Raw genomic sequence first — 22075 nt, 5'->3', positions numbered from 1 at the left:
GATTGTCCTCATCCATTCACCTGCTTCCAAAGGTCCTCCTCGGGCTATTCTTTTCTAATTGTTGTACTTGAATTTGTTAGATGAATAAATGAATGAAACAAAAAAATGTCCAGAATAAATCCAGAGTTGTAAAAGTAAAATAGATCTTTTAAAAAATAAAAAAAAATGAGGGGCACCTGGGTGGCACAGCGGTTAAGCGTCTGCCTTCGGCTCAGGGCGTGATCCCAGCGTTCTGGGATCGAGCCCCACATCAGGCTCCTCCGCTATGAGCCTGCCTCTTCCTCTCCCACTCCCCCTGCTTGTGTTCCCTCTCTCGCTGGCTATCTCTATCTCTGTCGAATAAATAAATAAAATCTTTAAAAAAAAAATAAATAAATAATAAAAAATAAAAAAAAATGAAATACATTTTTATTTAAACAAAAAAATGCACTAAAGTAATTCGTGGGAGAGATGAACACTGAATACACCTATTTCTGATAAAAAAAAAGATGTCAGACAATAAAATCAAAACAGGGGGAAGATGAAAATGAAAAATGTGTATTTTATTTCCCTCTCACTGTGCTGGTGAAGGCAGATCACAGACACACCCAGAGGTTCGTCATTCTTTATGAAAAGTGATGTGAACAATTTCTCATCTTTCCTTGTTTAGTTACATTTCAAAATTGAAAATTGATCACTATTGATGGAAAATTATCTGAATATTTTACACGTTGAGATTCAAGTTATTACTTTATTCTACTTATTCCAAGTGGAAGCGACCATGTATTTGATTTGATCCATGTGTTTTGAGCAAACATGCTAAAAATAGACAGGGCTCTAAAATGACTTCCGTGGGTTCCTTCCTTTATAAAAAAAATAAAATAAATTATATTTTATAACTGCATCGGTATAAAATAAATCGAATGTGTTAATGTTAAATATTAAAACATTTTCTTCAACCTAAAAGGTCATGTTTTTCTTCTGATTTTATTTTATTATTTTTATTTATTATTATTATTATTATTATATTTTTTCTTCTGATTTTAAAAAATACTAGAACTAGGGCACCTGGCTGGGCTCAGTTGTTAGAGCATGAGACTTTTCTTTTTTTTTTTTAAATTTTATTTATTTATTTGACAGAGAGAGCAAGAGAGGAAACACAAGGAGGGGGAGCTGGAGAGGGAGAAGCAGGCTCCCCGCTGAGCAGGGAACCTGACTCAGGGCTTGATCCCAGAACCCTGAGATCATGACCTGAGCTGAAGGCAGCTGCTTAACAGACTGAGCCACCCAGGTGCCCCAAGCATGTGACTTTTGATCTCAGGGTTGTGAGTTCAAGCCCCATATTGGGTGTAGAGATTACTAAAAAAAAAAAAAAAAAAAAGACATTAAAGTTGTTTTGTGGGCCTGCTGCATCTAATGGAGAAGTCTGCCCTGGAGGAAGGTCATTTTATAGAAACATATATTAATAATCATAAAGCCAATGACAGAAGACAGGTTTTTTTGAATATTTAAAAAGAGCCCGTCAATGAATTGTCACAATTATGACAAATATTTGTATTCATTTAAAAAAAGAAAGAAAAGTCCTTCAATAGAAAATAAAAACCAACCGAGTGTTCATACTGGGGGAATATAAATAAATCATGGTACTGCAACGGAACATTATTCCATCACTAAGAAAATCAGTTTTCAATAGACAATCATTTTCTAATGTACTTGAAATGCAAAAACAACAACAACAACAACAACAACAACAAATTAAATGGATTTTCTCGCTGAAGTTAGTGAAGGTCTATGGAAATAAACACTCATTCATTTAGTAGGTAAACCAGCATTGACTTTTTGGAACATTTTGGAAGGTGTATTGGTGATACCTATTGAAATGTAAACTTCAATTCACAAATTCCACTTTTAGGCATTTATTCTATAAATCCATTTCCACAAGTGTGCAAATACATAAAGTCATATATATGACTAACCAGGACAGCGGAGAACCGAAAACGAAATTAGTACCCGTCATTAGTGGACCGGTTATATAAATGATGGTCTATTTTTACCTGGAATACTGTATAGTCATTAAGAGGAGGAACATAGGTATGTCCTACATGGCTCATTGGCCAGGATTCTAGAACCTGCTTATTCCGAAGTTAGTGGTTCTCAGTCAGGTGCATTTTTGCTCTCCAGGGGACATTTGACAATGTCTGGAGACATTCTGGTTTGGTTGTCACAACTGGGGTGGAAGCGAGGGTGTGCCACTGACATCTAGAGAGGAGAGGCCAGGGACACTGTCAGACATCCTACAACAGCAGGACAGCCCCACAACAGAATGATCCAGCCCAAATGTCCAAAGTTCTGAGGTTGAGAAATGTTGTTCTAAACTGATCACCGGGAAGGATAATGGAACATCCAGATTTGTGTGTTAGATAAATCAAATTTTCCCTTCTGGGACAAGGCTGGGTCCTGCCTTCACATGAGGTAAAATACCTGAAAAGAGTCAGGGTTCTGTGAACAAGAAAGAATAGAACAGAATACTTGCTGCGTTGTGTAAGCAGCCAGCAACGTCTGCCACAAACACAAAATAGAGAACAATATAAAACAAAGACCATTTTCATATGTATGTAAAGTACTGGAAGGGTTTGCACCCAATTGTTCAAGTCCTTAGCTGGGGAAGAGTAGAGTTGTGAGTGATGTTTGTTTTCTGTTTTTGCATTGTTTCATATTTTAAACATTATCTGTAATGATCATGTCTTACTTTTATTATCAGAAAAAAACCAAAAATATTTCAGTTAAATTTAGGCATAAATCTGGCAACAACATAGTTTGTGAGATGTCTTTTTTTTTTTTTTTAATTTTTCTACGATGCCGTTGTTTTCTAAAGTTGATAGATGAAATTTAAAAACGAGTGACTGGGTCTATGAAACCTGAATACATCTGACAAAATCTTCCCAGATTACAGCTGAAACTGAGTTAAGCTGATACAGCTATTTAGGTTCTTTATTTTTTTTTGCTTTGGGTGATCTTAGTTTCCGTAGATAGCCCTGATGGGAGTCAGAAAAATCTGGCTTCCAGAACAGTTTGTAAGGCATCCGAACCTGAGAAAGTCGTTCATCTGTCACAATAACAACAGCACCCAAGGGAAACGGAATCGCTATCTCGAAGAGATATCTGCACCCCCATGCTCGTTGCAGCATTATTCTCAAGAAGACAAGACACGCAAACGACCTGAGGGACCATCAGGGTAAAGAGAAAGTATACAATATATACCAGAAGTACTATATTGGGATATATATAACGGAATACATGTATTTCTATTATATATTATAATAGGATATTCTGGGATCTTCATGCTCTGAAATACTATTCAGTCATAAAGAAGAAGGAGACCCTGCCATGTGCAGCAACATGGGGGAAGGTAGAAGGCATCACGCGAAGCCAAATAAGCCAGAGAAAGACAAATACTGTACGGTATCACTTAGATGGAGAATTTTTTTTTTAAGTTGAATTCATAGAAACAGAGAGTAGAATGTCGGTTTCCAGGGGCTGGGGGTGTGGTCTTTGAGGGTGGGAGCAGAATGAGGGGAGGCAGGTCAAAGGGTGCAAACTTTCAGTTAGAAGATGGAGAAGTTCTGAGGATCGAACGTCCGGCACGGTGACTGTAGTTAATGAGACGGTATTCTTGTACGCACTTGGAGTTTGCTAAGAGAGTAGATCTTAAGGGCTCTTACACACGCGTAAAAGGTAACTGTGAAGCAATGAATGTTTCCACTTGATGATGGTAATCACATGACAGTGTAGACAACAGGAAAACACCACTTTGTACACTTTAAATATATTACTATTTTTTGGCTGCCTGGGTGGCTCAGTTGGTTAAGCGTCTGCCTTCGGCTCAGATCAAGTTCCCGGGATCCCAGGATCGAGCCCCACGTCAGGCTTCCTGCTTAGCAGGGAGTCGGCTTCGCCCTCTCCGTCTGTCCCTCCTCCTGCTCCTTCATTCTCTCTCTCACTCACTCTGTCTCTCTAAAATAAATAAATAAATAAAAAATAAATAAATAAAATCGTGAAGAAGGAGGACACACAAATCCCCCCAAAAAGACATTCTACAGGACGACTAGCCCGGCCTATTTAAAAAGGCACAGAGGATGGAAGAAGGGACTGAGCTTGATTGGAAAAGATGGGCAATGACATAATAACCCAGTTCTGGGCCTGGACTGGAGTGTATCTTGGTTTGGGTAAACCAGCTGCAAAAGACATTTTTTTTGGGTCAGTAGGGAAATCTGAACCTGGAGCGATACCAGATAAGAAAAAAAATGTATTGAAATGGAAAGGTGGAGGCGATTAACTCAATAAATCAGGGATGAGCTCCTGTGGTCAAAAATACATGGATGTTTATGTATGTGTACAGAGAAAGATCTGGAAGCATAAAGCGTCCACAGAGGTTGGAGTCTATGGTTTTTATGTTAACATTATTGTTTAGCTCTATTTTCTAACTTTCTACAAAATGCATGTGGACTATACTTGGAGTAACAAAAAGTTATTTTTATTAAAAAAAATAATATAACCTGGAGACTTCATGACATCCAGATTTGGGGCTTATCTTGAAAAATTACGAGACGCTCCTAGATTGCCTTTGGGCTTAGTCAGGGGAGCATAGTACGAGGTGCCCTTTGGATGGAGTGTGGACTCTTTAGTTCAGAACCACCCCATCTGACCTGCTTGCTCTCTTCTTTTCATTCCTTCCTTCATTCATTCATTCATTCACTCATTCATTCATTCATTCAACAGTATTTTTTTAGGGCTTTACCTGTTCCAGGCACTGTTCAGGACACAGCGAATAGAAATAAGTCTCTCCTTCGCGTAACTTAGGTTCTCATGAAGGCGAGCAAATAACAATCAAATGACTACTTTCCACACGCTTCAGGTGGGAATACCGCTCTGCAGAAATAGCCTGGTGAGGGGCTGGTTTTCCCTAAGTAGGCAGATGGATAAACAAGACCAAAGTTTGGGCTCAAGAACTGGGCTTGAGGGGTAATTGCGTGAATCTTTAGTAGGTAGATGAGATGTCAAGCCAAGGGGATGGGGGGGTCACAGAGGCAGGGGATGTGGTGTCTGTTTGGATCCAAGAGAGCCCCAAAGTGCGAAAGAACTTGACAGTACCCTTTGCCTATGTGTTGACCCAAATGCCAGACAAGAGGGGGAAAAAAGGTGATACAAGTGGAGACCAAGGAAGCTAGCACCAGTGAAGAGGTGAGGTTCTTGGCCCTGAACCCCAGGCGGACCAGGCTCATCCCACGGAGACAGGCAACCCAAGACCACCAGAGGAAGTCAACGCAAGGGCAGGTCATTGATGCGAAGCTTGTGGGTCAAAGGCTTTGACAGCACATGCTCTTTGCTGGCTCCCAAGAGAGCAAGTGAGCAGAGGGGGCCGAGCTAACCCAACCCAGTTCTCCATCCAGACTCAGTGTCAGATCAAATCACCGACCCGCCTGGGGAGGAGACGTAAGAGACCAAGAGGCCAGGGTGTCACGCTGGTGGCACTCCTCCTGCGTGGAAGGAAACATCTGGGATGAGGAAGCATCTCCCGCCTCTGGCTGATGTTCTCCTCCCCGCTGATGTTTCTCAGTTCTCTTCTGACTTGCCTCTGCACAGGATGCTTCTCTGTGGACCCTTCCCTTACGCACACCCACATTCCATAACGCCTCCATCTGTGCCCTGTCATCACAATAGGGACCATTTGTTGCTCCATGACTTTGTCCGGGGCTCCTCTCCAGGGGCTCCCTGATGCCTCACTAGGGTTAGACACAATTGTGACCCCGTCGTGCAGACGAAGAGGTGAGGCAGGGGGGTTTAGGGCCGCAGCTCAGCTCTCACAGGTTGTAACTGAAGGCGTCAGATCTGAAGTCCGGAGTCTGCACCACTGATGTGCGAGTTCACAGGTTATGCTTGTTTCCGTAACAGGGAAAAGGGGCGTTCGCGAGCTGGTTTCCGGTGGTCAGTGGCTCCGTACTTACCGTCCCTCCAGCTCGTTTCCCCTTCTATAAGGGGACGATGCTAACGACACTCGTGCTGGCCTCCGGGGGAGGCTGTGACCGCTGAGGGGCTTAATACACCTAGAGCGGGTCTCAGCAATCTCCCGCCAGAGGCGGATACGGGCAGGTGCCTGTTTTTATAAATAAAGTTTTATTGGAACACAGTTGTGCCCAATTCATTTATGGACTTGCTGTCGGTGGTTGAGACAGACTATATGGCTCTCAAAGACTAAAACGTGGGGGCGCCTGGGTGGCTCAGTCCGTTAAACATCTGCCTTTGGCTGGGGTCTGATCTCAGGGTCCCAGGATCAAGGCCCACGTCAGGCTTCTCCCTCTCCCTCTGCTGCTCTTCCTGCTTGTTCTCTCTCTCTCTCTCTCAAGTAAATAAACAAAATCTTAAAAAAAAAAAAAAGACTAAAACATGTGCCATCCGACCTTTAAGAATAGGTTTGCTGGGGCGCCTGGGTGGCTCAGCTTGTTAAGTCTTGGACTCCTGATTTTGGCTCAGGGCATGATTTCAGGGTCCTGAAATTGAGCCCCACCTTGGCCTCTGGCCCTGGGCTCAGTGGAGAGTCCGCTTGAAGATTTCTCTCCCTTTCCCTCTCCCTCTGCCCCTCCCCTGCTCACAATTGCATGGGCTCACTCTTCCCCTCTCTCTCTCAAATAAATGAATAAATCTTAAAATATATACATATATATATATTTAAAAAAAAGAATAGGTTTTCTGACTCTTGAGCTGCAGTCTTTTGCTCCCGGGAATTACCTGATACTTCTATTTAATGTAAAGTCAAGAGCAGACATCAGGTCCTCTTTATCATTCTTTCCCTGGGTCCAGCAAAGGCTTTACATATATTAGGTGCATTATAAAATATAATTAGCATTATTAGTGATAATAAAACGTAATAGTTACGACGCAGCGTTCAGACTTCAGGCACATTTCTAACTTAAAATGACTGCAATTTACTTTTTCTCGAGTAACCCATATCACTTTGGGATGTCACTCAGCTGGCTGACACTTACATGGAGGAGGTTGGTTGATGTAGGAGACCAATTTTGCCATTTTTATTATTTTTCGAGGGTTGGTTGATGTAGGAGACCAATTTTGCCATTTTTATTATTTTTTGAGCTATAATGCTGCTAAGATGAAATGTAAATATATTCTGCTAACTTTGAATAGTGTGTTTTAATGGCTTCAACCTCTACTAAAGCTAGCTTTTAGAGCAGACACGAAGCAGAATAGGGTACTGGATCCTGGTCGATGCAGCGATGACAGGGTGGAGAGAGAGTAGGAAGAATGGGAGCAGGTGTCCTTAGGTTACCACTCCAGCTGCCAATCAGTAGGACTCAGTCCCCCACCACTACCCATAACTACCCAGTAGGGGCACATCTAAATATACTCAGTGGGCATTTTTTAAAAGATATTTTATATATTTATTTGAGAGAAAAAGCGAGAGCACGAGCATGGTGAGGGGCAGAGAGAGAAGCAGACTCCCCGCCTGGCTGGGAGCCTGACGCAGGACGCGATCCCAGGACCCCAAGATCACAACCTGAGCCGAAGGCGGACGACGCTTAACCAACTGAGCCACCCAGGCGCCAGGGCATTTTGTTTTTAAGGGAGGAATGTTAACTGCTAAGCAGAACTTAACCAGAGGCCACACTCCAGGATTCCCTGGAGAATTATCAGCTGTGTGGCTTCTCGACTAATCCATTTGGGATGGCAGGCTACACAAGAGTTGTGGGCTGCCCTGTCTTGCTGCCAGTCAGTGGGTCTTTCTACTTATTTTTGCTATTGATAGAAGACAAAAAGAATCAAAGAAAACCAAGACTCTTAGCCCAAACAAAGTACTTTTAGAGCCAAACATAAAAGTAGCTTGGGAACTAGCCCGTGTTGCCTTAGCCACTTTTTCTTCAATTAGGGCAAGAAACTGTTCAACAGTGCTCATTCAACCAAGATGGCCTTGCTTTATTTAATTTTTTAGTTGTTTATGCAAAGACTGTAACCCATGAAGACAGAACCCGGCTCACAGCTGTATTGCCAGCATCTAAGAGAACACCTGACAGGTAGTCAGCATTCGGGGCTCTCTGCTAAGAAAGAGTATAACTGGTGTCGTTTGAACCCATGGTGATACAGTGGTGAGCAAGAGAGATGCTTTCCCTGCGCTGCTGGCGCTTATTTACCAGGGAGAGGCTGACAGTGATCAAGAGAGCTAACTAGTTCATTTCTGCTAATTGTAATACATGGGGCAAAGGCAACTAGGTGTCCCATCATAGCTCCAGGGTCTAAGCCAGACTATTCCCATCAATGCTGTTGGTCCTGTGGAAGTGCATCGTGGAAGAAGTACTTAAGCAATACGTCAAAATACTTCAGAACACCCCAGGGGCTAGTTACTGTATTTTGTCAAACCTAAAACATCACCTTGTAAGATGCTCCATTATTTTGTGAACTATTAAGAAAGAAAGAAATGCTTCCAATTATAATTGCACGATGCCATCAGCTGCAAAACGCACACTCATTTCAGTTACGTTAAAAATGTAAAAACTAAAGTGATCTTTAGAATTGATCAACTACGGCACTGGGCACCCCAATTCCAGTGAATTGAGGGAAGCAGAAACATGTGCCTTAAAGATGATCTATTTCCAAAACCTTGAGATATTTTTTTTTTGGGAAATTTTGGCCAGTTCATATAATCGAAATTCTAGGGTCCCTGAGCATCTAGACCAGTCTTGTTGAGTAATGATTGTTGAGTAAGAAATGAATGAATGGAAGACGAAAGAATTAGAGCTACAATTAAAAAGAGTCTCTGCTCAACAGCAGTAGAAATTCTATAAAACAGGGGCGCCTGGGTGGCACAGCGGTTAAGCGTCTGCCTTCAGCTCAGGGCGTGATCCCGGCGTTATGGGATGGAGCCCCACATCAGGCTCCTCCGCTATGAGCCTGCTTCTTCCTCTCCCACTCCCCCTGCTTGTGTTCCCTCTCTCACTGGCTGTCTCTATCTCTGTCAAATAAATAAATAAAATAAAATAAAAAAGAAATTCTATAAAACAACAACAAATGCCCTAAGAGAGCTAGAGAGAAAATTATAATGATACAAAAATAAGGGAGCCTTGCATAGACATTTTCTTAATTAAAATAGCCATGTTGATGTAATAAAACTGCCGTGGTTAACCAGGAGTCTTATTCTTCTTCTTATTTTTTTTTTAACCTGGACTGTTTTTAGAGTTCTACATCATTTTGACACAATGACTCTATGTTAAAATCCACTTACACGCAAGCACCTGTTCTGTCTCTATCTTGGATATGTAAATTGGTCGTCACCATTTTTAGGAGGCGGGGCCTAATAAGTATCGAATAAATAAATGCATGAATTCTGTGCATATGGGAGCCTGAACCTAATTCTCACACCAAACGTGATACAGTCCACAAATGTCATCAGTCCAATTTTCAACTCCAGGAGAATATTTGGATTACACCCACAGAGAGAATATTCATAGTCGACAAGCATCCTTTCAAAGAAATTGGGCTTTATTGTACTACATGGAGGTTTTTGACATTTAATTTAAAAGAAAAACTGTCCATTTTGAAGTCTAGTATTTCCAGACATTTTCTGAAAAAGGAATCACACACATTTCTGTAACTAATAAATTATTTTCCCACTTACAGTTAATTTTTTTACAGTCACTTTGCTTAGTTCCACGAGCTAGTTTTTCCCAAGATTTACCAGTTTTTTGTGTGTTTTTTGGGGGAAGATTTTCATCTGAATTGCCTTGGAATATTATCACCATTCCACTCTGTTGTTTTGTTTAGTTAAATACACGCCTTTGCACTTATAACCTTTTGTAAATACTATTACTGTACCTTTCTGGTTATGTTCTTTTGAAGAAAGCAGGGGGAAAAAATTATCCCTCCTATGTTGAATTAAGAGTACACAGGCTTCTCTTTCCCTTTTTAAAAAACTGTATTTTGGCAGTTGAACACAGGTGCTCGTTTGGTTCATTCACGATATGAGAAAGATCAATGTGCATTTGAAACTCCTCTTCCTTCAGAGCAGAAAATTGTAAGCGTTGAGCAAAACAGAAAACAGAGCCCTTTTCTAAATTTAGCAGTGTCATATGACCCCACTCGTCTTTGTACTCAGAGCGTTAAGGTATTAGCCGCATTGCTTCATGGATGGAGCATATAATTACTCTAGGGAAAGGGAGCATGACCAGCCAGCACAGATATAAGTGTTGGGCTTCTGTCTGTCCTTTTTGATCTAAGGAAATAGACTTTTTAGAATGCTGTTGGGACGTCCCACATGACAGCTTGTCATTTGGGTAAACTTTCCCACTGCACACAGAAAACAGTTCTTCTATCTCTTCGGTTTTATTTTTATACCTCTTTTCAGAGCAGCCGATGTTTAAACACTTTTCACATAGATTTTTTTTTTTCCGTTTGTTCCTTTAACTCTGAGATCTCAAACTGAGGCAAATTCACTTTTGTTGTCGTGATCACGCATGCCAACCTTATATAGTCCTCAGTAGGTCCCCTGTAATGAATCTCTGAATGTGGTGTTTTGTTTGTTTTACTTTTAAAGGATTGTTTATAGGGTAATTTGGACACGGATCCTTAAACCTTTTAATTTTTTTTTTAAGAGCATTTCAGCTTTACCGTACTTCTGGAACTTTCTTCTTTTTTTTAATTTTTTATTTCGAGTTTTCATTTAAGTTCTAGTTAAGATTGGACCTCTCAATTAAAGATGAAGTTGGGAATGAGGATCTCAAGAGCTATCACAACCTTTAGATGTGTTTATCTACCAACTAAAATTCTTAAAATGCCATTTCTGTTTTGCAGAAGGTAGACCTTTCTAACCAAGCGAAGGTTTGCAAAGCCATGGTTAGGAACGAAGACTTGCTTTTGCAGCCGTGGGGGATAGGGGGAACTGATACATATGAAAATTGAGAAAAGGCCTACCCCCAGCTTGGGGAAAAAGCAGTGGCTCTCACACGGTATCAGCGTTTAAAAGGGGGAAATTTTTTGCCCTCTGGGCCCACGGGAGGGAAGGAGTAGGAGGAAGTAACTAGGATTGTCCCATACTTGAAGGAAGCAGAGGCCTCAGCTGGTTGCTAAAAATTCAATTAAAAAAAAAAAAAAAACAAAAACGAGCTCAGGCATATAGGAAGCTGTGGACCAGAACTGAGAATTTGGTTTTAGGATTCTGATGTTTCTAAAACTTATCACCCTGTTTCCTTAACCGGCCTTTAATTATGTTTGATGACGATGCCCACTGATTATTTTGGATGTCCCTTCTGAAATCCATTTTTTTCCATAAACCTTTTACTACATAGTGATTTTTTTAACACTCAGAATGTATTGAGATATTATTATATAGTTTCAGTTATTTTTTGAAACTATTCTTGACAAATAAAAGGCTCCCAATTTCTTTAAATATCGTTTTTTTTTTAATAACCTCTGTGCCCAAGGTGGGGCTTGAACTCAGCACCCCCAAAATCAAGAGTCACAGGCGCTACCGAGGGAGCCAGCCAGGAGCCCCTAAATACCCCTCTTTTCAAAACAACCCTCCTGAAATGAGATTAAAAGTTGAGTTGGTCTCTGTGACCTTTACTTGTCTTTAAAAAAAAAAAAAATTAAAATTAAACAAACTGCTGTTTTGGAATGTCCCTTGCAAAACGATAAATCATAACTTTATCAACTTCCCCAGAGGCCTTCAGAACGAAAGAAAAAAAAAAAAAGTTCAGCTCAGTTCAGTTGCTCTGTGAATTCATCCTAAAAGGTAGCATTCCTCCGGGCGCCTGGGTGGCACAGCGGCTGGGCGTCTGCCTTCGGCTCAGGGCGTGATCCCGGCGTTACGGGATCGAGCCCCACGTCAGGCTCCTCCGCTATGAGCCTGCTTCTTCCTCTCCCACTCCCCCTGCTTGTGTTCCTTCTCTCGCTGGCTGTCTCTATCTCTGTCGAATAAATATAAATAAATAAATAAATAAATAAATAAATAAATCTTTAAAAAAAAAAAAAAAAGGTAGCATTCCTCGCTGCATACTTGGTTCACAGGGCAGCAAACACACTTTCCCTTCGGATGCGGGTGAGGGAGGTTCGGGCGGTTGGTGAGCAAGCTGGGCCCAGGGAACTTTCCACCGCCGGCTTAACTTCCTCAGGTGCAGAACTGAAGGCCGCTCCAGGCGATCCAGAGAGATCCAGAGCTCAGAGTGCCAAAATTAAGGAAAACAGTCAATTCGTTTCCAAGGGTCGTCTTCCCAAAGGACTCGTGCTTCTAAATATAGAAGCTTCCTTTGTTTCGCGGTGCTTGTGCACACACCATTTTCCCAGTCTGTGACAGCCTGCTCCCTCTCTCTCTCTTCCCGTCTCTAAATAATCCCGAGTACTTGAGAGCCCATTAATACTCAAGAGGGTTTTGTACTTTATAAAATGTCTAGCATGTCAAGAAGGGAAAGAGTTCCTCCAATAACATTATCTATGGACATTTTCTGCCTCTTTTTAAAAACCTCCCTGAACTACTCCTGACTACATGTCTGATTAATCTCTGGGCTCACAAGTTTACTCGGGAACCACACTCCCCTGGCAGTGAACTATCTTTAGGAGATGAATTCACTAAAATTCACTGTTTGGCTACCCGGGTTGGCCCCCACCGCAGCATTTTCTCTTCTAATAAAAAGCTAGATGTTTCCATCTTTGCACTATAGGAATGAGGTGGGTTTTAATTTTTTTATTTTTAAAGATTTTATTTATTTATTTGCCAGAGAGAGAGAGAGAGGGAGCAAGTACACAAGCAGGGGAGAGGCAGGCAGAGGGAGAAGCAGGCTCCCCACTGAGCAAGGAGCCCCACGCGGGACTCGATCCGAGGACCCTGGGATCATGACCTGACCTGAAGGCAGATGCTTAACCCACTGAGCCACCCAGGTGTCCTGAGGTGGGTTTTTAAAAGACTCACTATTTTCCCCTATTTCTCTAATTGTTTTCATTTTATCTCAAAAATGGAGAATTAAAACTCTCCAGAAACATCTGGCTTCCCTTTTCTTCTTATATAGTCAGTAGGTCAGAAACCCCACGTGGAGTAATAGGAAGTGGATACATTAGAAATACATTTTAACAATTCTGTCATATGCAAATCATTTCAACTTTGTTCCTGTAGAACTTTTCATTGAACTGTCATTTTTTTCATGTATATATAATGTATATTTATATATGTTCATACACATATAAATACCTGGGCTCGAGGAAGTTATTGAGAAAGCTGACCCGAAATCAAAATACTAAAACCAGAGCACTTGGGCGCCTGGGTGGCTCAGCCAGTGAAGCGTCTGCCGTCAGCTCAGGTCATGATCCCAGAGGCCTGGGATTGAGCCCCACATCAGGCTCCCTGAGGAGGGAGCCTGCTTCTCCCTCTCCCTCTGCCTGCTTCTCCCTCTGCCTCTGCCTACCATCACCCTGCTTGTACTCTCTTTCTCTGTGTCAAATGAATAAATAAAATCTTAAAAAAATAATAATAAAACCACAGTACTTGAGAACTGGAAATCATACGATTTTGTTTATCCCAGCTCTTTAGTTGCACAAAGGGAAATTTAGGCTGAGGAAAGCTATTTCACCTGCCTTAGGGTCTTCAGATTCTGGTCCTGAATTTCATTTCGCACTGATCCCCCACGGACTTTTGTTTTCCTCATCTGTAAAATGGGTGCATTGGGAAACATGATCTTAAGCTATATAATGTGTATGATTCTGCAAGCCTAGGATTTGGATCACACAGAAGAGGTCATCCAGGACTCCCCGTGACGAGTCAGTCCACCTTTTCACCAGTGGATCAGCTAATTTTGGCCCTGGACAGGCATTAGCCCCCCTAAAAGGTCAGGTTCTGGCAGCTGGAGTTTCCTGCCTGTTTGGGTTTGTGTATTTTCGCCAGCCTTTGACTCAGAAAAATCCAATTCAAGTCGATTCTTTTAGTGCAAGTGGCAGCAGATACTGGAATATCCAGAATTGTCAGAATCCTGTTTCCTGCTTCACCCAGCCTCCCTGTCTCTGTCTTGCCTGCTCTCTGCTTTGCCAGAACGGGCCTGTTGTACTTTTGGGAATTCCCTCAACCACTCATCTTTTCAGGCTCAACATGAATGATTTAGCCAGCAAGAGTTAATAAAACTGACTGTGGTCTCCGAAGAAGGGATAGTTTGTCAAAGCTCTATCTTCAAACTAATTGAATATATTTTTCATGAATTGTGATTAATGCTAGGTAATTTCAGAGGATGGCTTTTACTAATTAATAAATCAATCATCTTGACTCATCTTGGCAGACTACACTTCAAAAGTTCACTACTGCCTTGTTCAAAACCAGGATCCCATCCGTACCTAGTTTCGTGGTTTAATGTAATTCTTAAGAAAGCAAGCAGATTGAGCAATACTTTAATTCAGAAACAAGTTGCTCAATGTGTGTCCGCTGAAAATAACAAGCCTGAGAAGGGGAAACTATAAAACACAGGCAGTCCGCTAATGTATTGCTGCTTCTTGATTTCACATTTACAACAAGGCTCACATTATTATAAAGGATTTGGAAAGGTCAGCTGGAAGCATCTTGCCACCCGTAGAAGGATTTCTGAAGGAGCTGAAAGCACCAAATTAACTAAACACAACAAAATAAAGAGACAACTTTTTCTGAGTTATTATAACATGTCTGGCTCTCAAACTCAACAGAACTTCTGAAATAAAAGCAGGTGAATTATTCTTATTTTTCCTGCTCACAGAAAAGTTTATTTAAAAAGGCACTGGAGTCAGAGTTTCAAGAAAGGAAAATGGTTCGTGTTTTTCTTATCACATCAAAGGGGACGTACACGCCCTTTAACAGAAAGCAATTAGGAGTTGTTCAAAGACAGAGAGAGGCTCCCTGTAGCTAATGGCAGTTGGTTCTGAACCAGGTTAATACACACACCTAGGACCTTTCAGGAGAGAGAGAGAGAGAGAGAAAAGAAATAGTTAATTTAATCACCCCATAAATTAAACCTCAACTGACATTCTCAGGGTCTTTTCTGTTTTCTGTTACTAGGATATTGAAAAATTTCTCATGGAGGAATAGGTATTCAATGAATGTCTTTACAAAAAAGAAAAAGGCCTGGATTCCAGCCTTGGAGGGGTTCACAACCACACAGAAGGCTTGGAGAACTATAATCCTGCCCTTCCAGGATATTCACTGAAGTAGACCTCAGTGATCCTGGGCCCAGGACCCCACAGACTTCTTCTGCCTGGTGTCTCTGGATAGGGATAGGACGACAGGGGTGAGAGAGTGCAAACAGCTTCATGAGGTGGGAGAGTGAAGAGCGACGGGGAGGGGATGAGTGCAGAAGGACACAGAGCCTCAGGAACATTGCTCCACACCTTCCCCGAATAGCTGGGGCAAGAAGAATTCCTCTCTTTTGGAATGCAAATGTAGCATTCACAGCCAATCAGGTCTTCTGAGTTGATTAACGTTTAGAAGGTCATTTTTTTTGGTTGGGGGAAGAGAAAAGGAAGAGAAAGAGGAAAAGGAATCTTCTTTGAGTTAAGAGGAGGGAGAGATAGAGTAATCATAACCATAATGGACATGATGACTCGTAGGGATGTTTCTGAAGTGCCAGGTCCGGGCGAAGTAAGGGCTTTCTATTCTTATTCCCTAAACTTCCGGTTAGGTAAGCCTCCCTTAGCTGACACTCCCTCAGTTTCCTAAAATCCTTTAGTCATGTCTCCCGAGGGCATTGGATGTTTTTCCTACCTTAAACACCCACTCCTGCTAAGGGCCATCTGTGTCAGACAGGTACAGCACCCAGGGTGAGATTGCAAGGTCCCCAGTTAAAACAGGGTTAGGGAAGAAAGCTCTGGATCCCTCTATGGTATAATACACGGGCTTTCGTACCCTCAACAGTCATAGCCTTCCTTAACCGGGATCCCCATTCAGCCACTCACAGCTGTGTGACCTTGGGCAACCCTCCACACCTCAGTTTCACCATCTATGAAATGGGTGTAATGAGGATATCCAGCCCTAAGCGTCATTGTGAGAACCAGATACAATACGTATAATAAATAAAGGCTGGCCATTGTTTTTGTGCTCGTTTTCAGGTTATCTGTTAAGAAACTGCCAATAGTGCTTCAGCCTGGAACTGGATTACTTAATATGTGTCTAGAAATATATGAAAAATCAGTGATTCTTCGGAAAATTTATCTCACCAATATCATGACTTACCCACTACAGGAACTTCTAAAAGCTTGATGTTATTTTTACATATGAAATTCGAAACTCTTGGACCCATCTTGTCTCCTCAGAATATCCTTAGTATTCCATGAGAAAAGTAACAAGTGTTTCCCCTGCCCCCTCCCCCATCTCCCACAGTGAGCGTTCAACATACAGTATATCAAACAACCAGGTAAGGACAAGTACTAATTTCAGGTGTAAACGGAACGCCTGACTGGGCTAATTTGGGTAGTTCATTTTTTCCCCCAGACAAAGGTAGATTTTCAAGCCAAATGGTACATAATAGTGTCTACAAATGTAAAAAGTCTGCTCTCTACATGTAATTACATTAGTTTCTGCACTTGTTTGTGGGTTCCCTCTGTTTTTCTCACCCATTCTAGCCAAAGATTTGTCTTAATTTTATTGGACTTTGCAAAGAACAAGGATTTGATAGAGTTGTTTTTGGTTGTTTTTGATTTATGTCAAAATTTTCTGCTTTTCAGTTTGCTAAATTCCTTCTTCCATTTATATTGGTAGATAATAGCCACATTTATATCGCTGGAAGGTATACTGAGAATCCCACTTGGTGTGAGGTGGAAACCAGGGAGCTAAAACTTAAGAAAGAAAAATACACTTCTCAGATGATTTCACCCCTTAACAGAAATGAGGGGTTTTTTTTGGTGGGGGGGGGGAGCGGGTTGTTTGGCTTTAAGATTTTACTTTTTTTTACAAGAAGAATGTATTCAGGTATAGCTTGAAGAATGAAAAATACAAAGAAAACACTCCAAGATTCCCTAAGCATCCGCGGTGGCGTGGGCTCACCTGCCGGGTCCAGAGGACAGGAAGCAGGGAGGGGGCTGAGCGGGAGTGCAGAGAGGGCGGTGGGCGGGACCAGGGCGACTCTGCGGCTCTGTCTCCGGTCGCCTGGTTCTCTGCCGTTTTGTCTCCGCCACGCACGAATTTCACCCAGGTGTGCAAGGACTTGCACCTCGCAACACGCTGCAGGGGCTGCGATGACGGTGTAAAGGTTGGGGTGCACAGCCTGGCAGGAGGGAGGGAGGAGAGAAAGAGATAGGGAGGGAGGGAGAAGTTGGGGGGGAAGGGAGAGAGAGAGAGAGAGAGAGAGAGAGATAATCACGTGATTTTCTGGAACGCAGAGTAGCTTCTTTATTTTGATTCTCTAGCAAACTCACTGTCTCCAAAATGCGTTGGGTGCTCGGAAAGAGTAAAGTCACGTTCCACTGGAAAGGGTCACTTCTTCGGTTCACACGAACTTATTCTTTGATCCTCCCTCCTTGCTCTGAAGATTTACTCCCCTTTCAAATCAAATAATTTGTTTCTCATTCTGAGAAAAGCTTTCTAGATGTGATTTCCCTTTTGAAAGAGCGACTTTGAAGTCTTCCTCGGGCACATCCTTTCTTAAAGGGATATGGAAAGAGAAGACGGGCCTGAGGGGAGCTTGTTTTAAAGAAGTCACTTTCCGAATACCCTGTCTTTCCATTAAAGACTCCTGAACTGAAACCTGCTAGCTGCCAAGGAGACAATGCCAAATGCACCCCCCCCCAGGGGCTGGAACACCCCTGCCCCCGAGGGGAGCATCCAAACTTGTCTCTTTGGACCCAGGAGCCTGGTGAAGGTAAAGGTGTGCAGAGCCGAAAGGAAGCTGTGTTTTCATTTTTGAGCAAAGCCACTTCCGTGGGAGGGCTCTTGGCTCTGAATTAGCAAGGATTGCCAAATGCATTTAGTTCTTGTCTCCCAAGACTCGAGGGCAGGGACGCTGAAATCCGGGCTTGTCTGTTTCCTGGGATGGTTCGATTTCAGGCTCCGGGGCTGCGAGTTTTACTACCTTCAGCCGGGGTTGGAGCAGCTCCGTGGACGGGGCTGGCGAGCACCTGCCCCACAGTGGCCCAACACGCTGACAACCAAGTCAAGCCTCTCAGTGCGGAATGAGATGTGTGCACACAAAGTGACCTTTAATTGTGTCTTAGAAACTCATGTCAGATCAACATGTGGTTTCACTTATTGAGCAGAGGTGATTACATTTCAAGCTGTTTTGTGTTAGTTTTCGGCATTTAAATAAAGCATTTTCTCTGTCATATATTTGATGTGGCTCAAAGAAGCTCGCTGCTTTTTTTTCCCCTTCCCCTCATAGATTTTATTGTTTGATTAGTTCTTTTTGTCAAGTGAGATCAAAGATGGCTTTCCTTTCTTCAGGAGAGATCTTTTTTTAAATCAATAGAATGGATTCCATGGTAAAGAGGAATTTTATTTAAAAGATGTTTGAAAAGGGAAAAGATTTCCACGGGAGGGAAGAAAAGATGGTTTTATGGCTGCATTATATTTATCTGTCAGAGAGTTGGATGAAAGTAAATACTAGGAGCTCCTGGCCGGCTCAGTCAGAGCATGTGACTCTTGATCTCAGGGTGGTGAGTTCGAGCCCCACAGTGGGGGTAGAGATTACATTAAAAAAAAATTTTTTTAAAGAAAAAGTAAATACTATGGCATGCTGAACTTTGGATTTACTATAGAAAGGCTTTTGCAATCTTAGCTGGTAGACATATTATGGAAAATACCCCCTTCACATTTTGTGATCTGGGAATATCAGGAAACTACCCACCCATCTCCACTCCTGTCTTTGCTATGGAGCCGATGCTGGCCTGCTGGCCTTTGCTCATGCTGTTCCAGCCACCTGGAATGTCCTTTCCCTGTCTCTGCTGGATACTCCTTCCTATACCTCAAGAGAAAACCCGGCAGTTTCCAGAAAACATCTGTATTTTAGCTCCCTCTACCAAGGACCGACCATGTTATGTTGAAATTACGTGTTTACTTGTGGACCTGCTACTCCTTAGGGGCAGGATACATGCTCTTCACCTTTTTTAAAAAAAAATATTTTATTAATTTATTTATTTGGGGGGGGAGGAGGAGGAGGAGAGGGAGAGGGACAAGCAGACCCCATGCTGAGTGCTGAGCCCAACGCGGGACTTGATCCTATGACCCCGAGATCATGATCTGAGCCAAAATCAAGAGTTGGACACTCAACAACTGAGCCACCCAAGTGCCAGGGTCCTTGTCTTTTGTTTTTCTCTCCTCCCTGTGCTTATTGGAACTCAACACATACCTATCGATCTGAAAGGGACAAAGATAGAATTGGGGTCAGCATTCACTTTGCTAGTAAGGAAAAGATGATTAGGATTATATCGGGAGTATTTGGCAGTCACACAGTAAATACCACGTGTCAGATACCACAAATATAATACACAGACGCCCCTCGACAGCACTTACTATGATCCAATGATAAGTATTTTTCTCATTTACTGTATTAATCCACCTTTTTAGCTTAAAATGTCTGCTCCATGAGGGCAGGAGTTTTTGTTTCGTCTTCTTCACTGCTCTATCCCCAGCATTTGGAACAACACCTGAGACGTGGCCGTCGCTCCAAAATTATTTGATGAACGAAGGAAGCAATGTCGACATCATTTTGCCCACTTCCGGGAATGATGATGGGGGAACGGAGATAGTCATCAAGTAATTCAAACCAGAGATTACTAAGTCAGTCCTGGGGATGCGGTGACTCGAGCTAATAATACCATAGTGCATATTTGAAAGTTGCTAAGAGTAGTAGGTCCAAGTAGATTCAAGAAGTCTGCGACACAAGAAAGAAAAATTTATAACCCTGTGTGGTGACAGATGTTAACTAGACTTAATTGTGATCGGTTCACAATATGTACAAATACCGAATCATGATATTGTATATCTGAAGTTAATATCATGTAATAGGCCAATTATATCGCAATTCTTTTTTAAAAAGCTTACTTTCTTTTGAGTTCGCTTTCAAGGGGCCGCAGGTATGTGGGTGGCGGTTACAAGTCGCCAGTGGCACTGAGTGTGAGTTTGGCTTCAGGGTACCCCGTAGTACTTCACGGGGCTGATGCCTCTTCAGTGCTCAAAACAATATATTCTTTGTTTATTCAAAAAATTAGGGGCGCCTGGCTGGCTCAGTCCATCAAGTGTACGACTCTTGATCTCGAAGTTGTGGGTTCGAGCCCCACGTTGAGTGGAGAGATTACTTAAAAAAATCTTAAAAAAAACCCCCAAAACCCAGGTAATTGCCTGAAGAAAAAAAAAAAACTATCAGGAAAATGAGTTATTTGGTATCCTAAAGTATCGCCAAGACCACATTTAAAAATTCTTCTTTTGGGGGCACCTGGGTGGCAGAGCAGTTAGGCGTCTGCCTTCAGCTCAGGGCGTGATCCCAGCGTTATGGGATCGAGCCCCACATCAGGCTCCTCCGCTATGAGCCTGCTTCTTCCTCTCCCACTCCCCCTGCTTGTGTTCCCTCTCTCGCTGGCTGTCTCTATCTCTGTCAAATAAATAAATAAATAAAATCTTTAAAAAAAAAAATCTTCTTTTGCTCTCGTTTTGTCCCACAGTCTTCAAAGTGTTGATGCTTAGAATTTTCTAGACTTAACCTTAGCCAAGAAAGGTCAAAAAGTCAGAGCCTTCAGTGTGTACAACTCATGCTCCACAAGGCCAAGAGCCAGGTAGGTTGTTTTCTCTGCTGCATCCCACACGCCCTGGCAGAGTGCCCGGCACACAGTAGGCCATCAAGACCTGGATTGATGGGGGCGCCGGGCTGGCTCAGTCGCTGAAGCCCGAGACTCTTGATCTTGTGGGATTGTGAGTTTGAGCCCCGCACTGGACGTAACGATTACCTAAAAATAAAATCTTAAAGGGGCACCTGGGTGGCTCAGTAGGTTAAGCGTCTGCCTTCAGCTCAGATCATGATCTCAGGGTCCTGGGATCAAGCCCTGCATCGGGCTCTCTGCTTAGTGGGGAGTCTCAAATAATTTAACCCAATCTTAAAAAAAAAAATAAAGTCTTAACAACAACAACAACAACAACAGCTGTGTTGATGAATGAATGCATAAGTGACTAAAGGAACAGTCTATCTCAGCGACTGTTGTATAGGTTGAACTCCAGGCACCATGTGAGATCAGGAACAGCAGTAGAAGAAATTTCCCCTGCCTTTGCAAAGTAGTGGTTGAATGGCTAACCATTTAATTTGAACGTCTAGGTGGCCACTTGTATGCCCAATTAAAAGTTTCCAACCACAGTTTTGCTTGTGTACATATTACCCCTGTAATTAGCATGTGTGTAAAATACACTGGGTTTTCTGTAATAGAAGAAACAACAAGGAAATACATATACCTATGGGAGAGAGGTGAACATTAAAAAAAAAAAAAAAAATCCCAGGAGTGAAAAACAACAGAAAAAAAAATTTTTTTTAACAACAGAAAAAAATTAATGCAAAAATTCGTGCAATTAGATAATTTCCCCCCCTTAGAGCACAAAGCCTCTGAGAGAGTATCTAGGCCTTGGCAAAAAAAAAAAAAAAATTAAGGCCCATAGGCCAATGCAAGGTCTGGCCATCTAAATATCTTTACTCAATATATTGGTTAGCTTTTTCTGTGTAATGAACTGCACCAAGATGTGGTAACTTAAAGCAACCAACTGTTCAAAAAAATTTATTTTAATTTTTAATGATTAAAAAAAAATTTTTTTTAGGGCAGTTTTGAGTTCAGAGCAAAATTGAAAGGAAGGTCTAGAGCTATTCTGTGTATTGCCTGCTTACACCCTGTATATGTTCCCCCAACCTATACACAGCCTTTCCCCAACCATTTATTCTCTAGATCATATTTTCTAGATTAAGCCAGACAGGCTAATCGCTGTTGGACTCTCTCGTGTATCTGCGCCAGCCGCTGGATGATGAAGGATGGCCTTCCTCACGTGACTGCTGGCTGTCCAGATGGATAGTCTAGCAGTCCTCATCGGGGATGGCTTGTCTCTGTTCCACATGGTCCCTCCAGTACTGTA

General features: G+C 42.3%; 1 long non-coding RNA gene across 2 annotated transcripts; it reads right to left on the bottom strand.

Annotated features, from left to right (window-relative positions):
* Window positions 1–11719: 11719 nt before the first annotated feature.
* On the bottom strand, window positions 11720–17889 carry LOC123799378 (uncharacterized). Of its 2 annotated transcripts, none has more exons than XR_015720886.1 (4): window positions 17395–17889; window positions 17024–17243; window positions 12038–14936; window positions 11720–11948 (listed from the first exon to the last, which is right to left on the bottom strand). It is a non-coding gene; the product is annotated as an uncharacterized LOC123799378 (long non-coding RNA). The 2 variants fall into 2 exon arrangements; XR_006781599.2 differs by having other exon boundaries at window positions 12038–13676.
* Window positions 17890–22075: the final 4186 nt, after the last annotated feature.

The sequence above is a fragment of the Ursus americanus genome, chromosome 22, assembly GCF_024610735.1.
Source record: "Ursus americanus isolate L20-20 chromosome 22, mUrsAme1.1.p, whole genome shotgun sequence".
In the NCBI taxonomy this organism is placed as follows: Eukaryota; Metazoa; Chordata; class Mammalia; order Carnivora; family Ursidae; genus Ursus; species Ursus americanus.
This window is presented reverse-complemented; position numbering and strand designations above follow the sequence as displayed.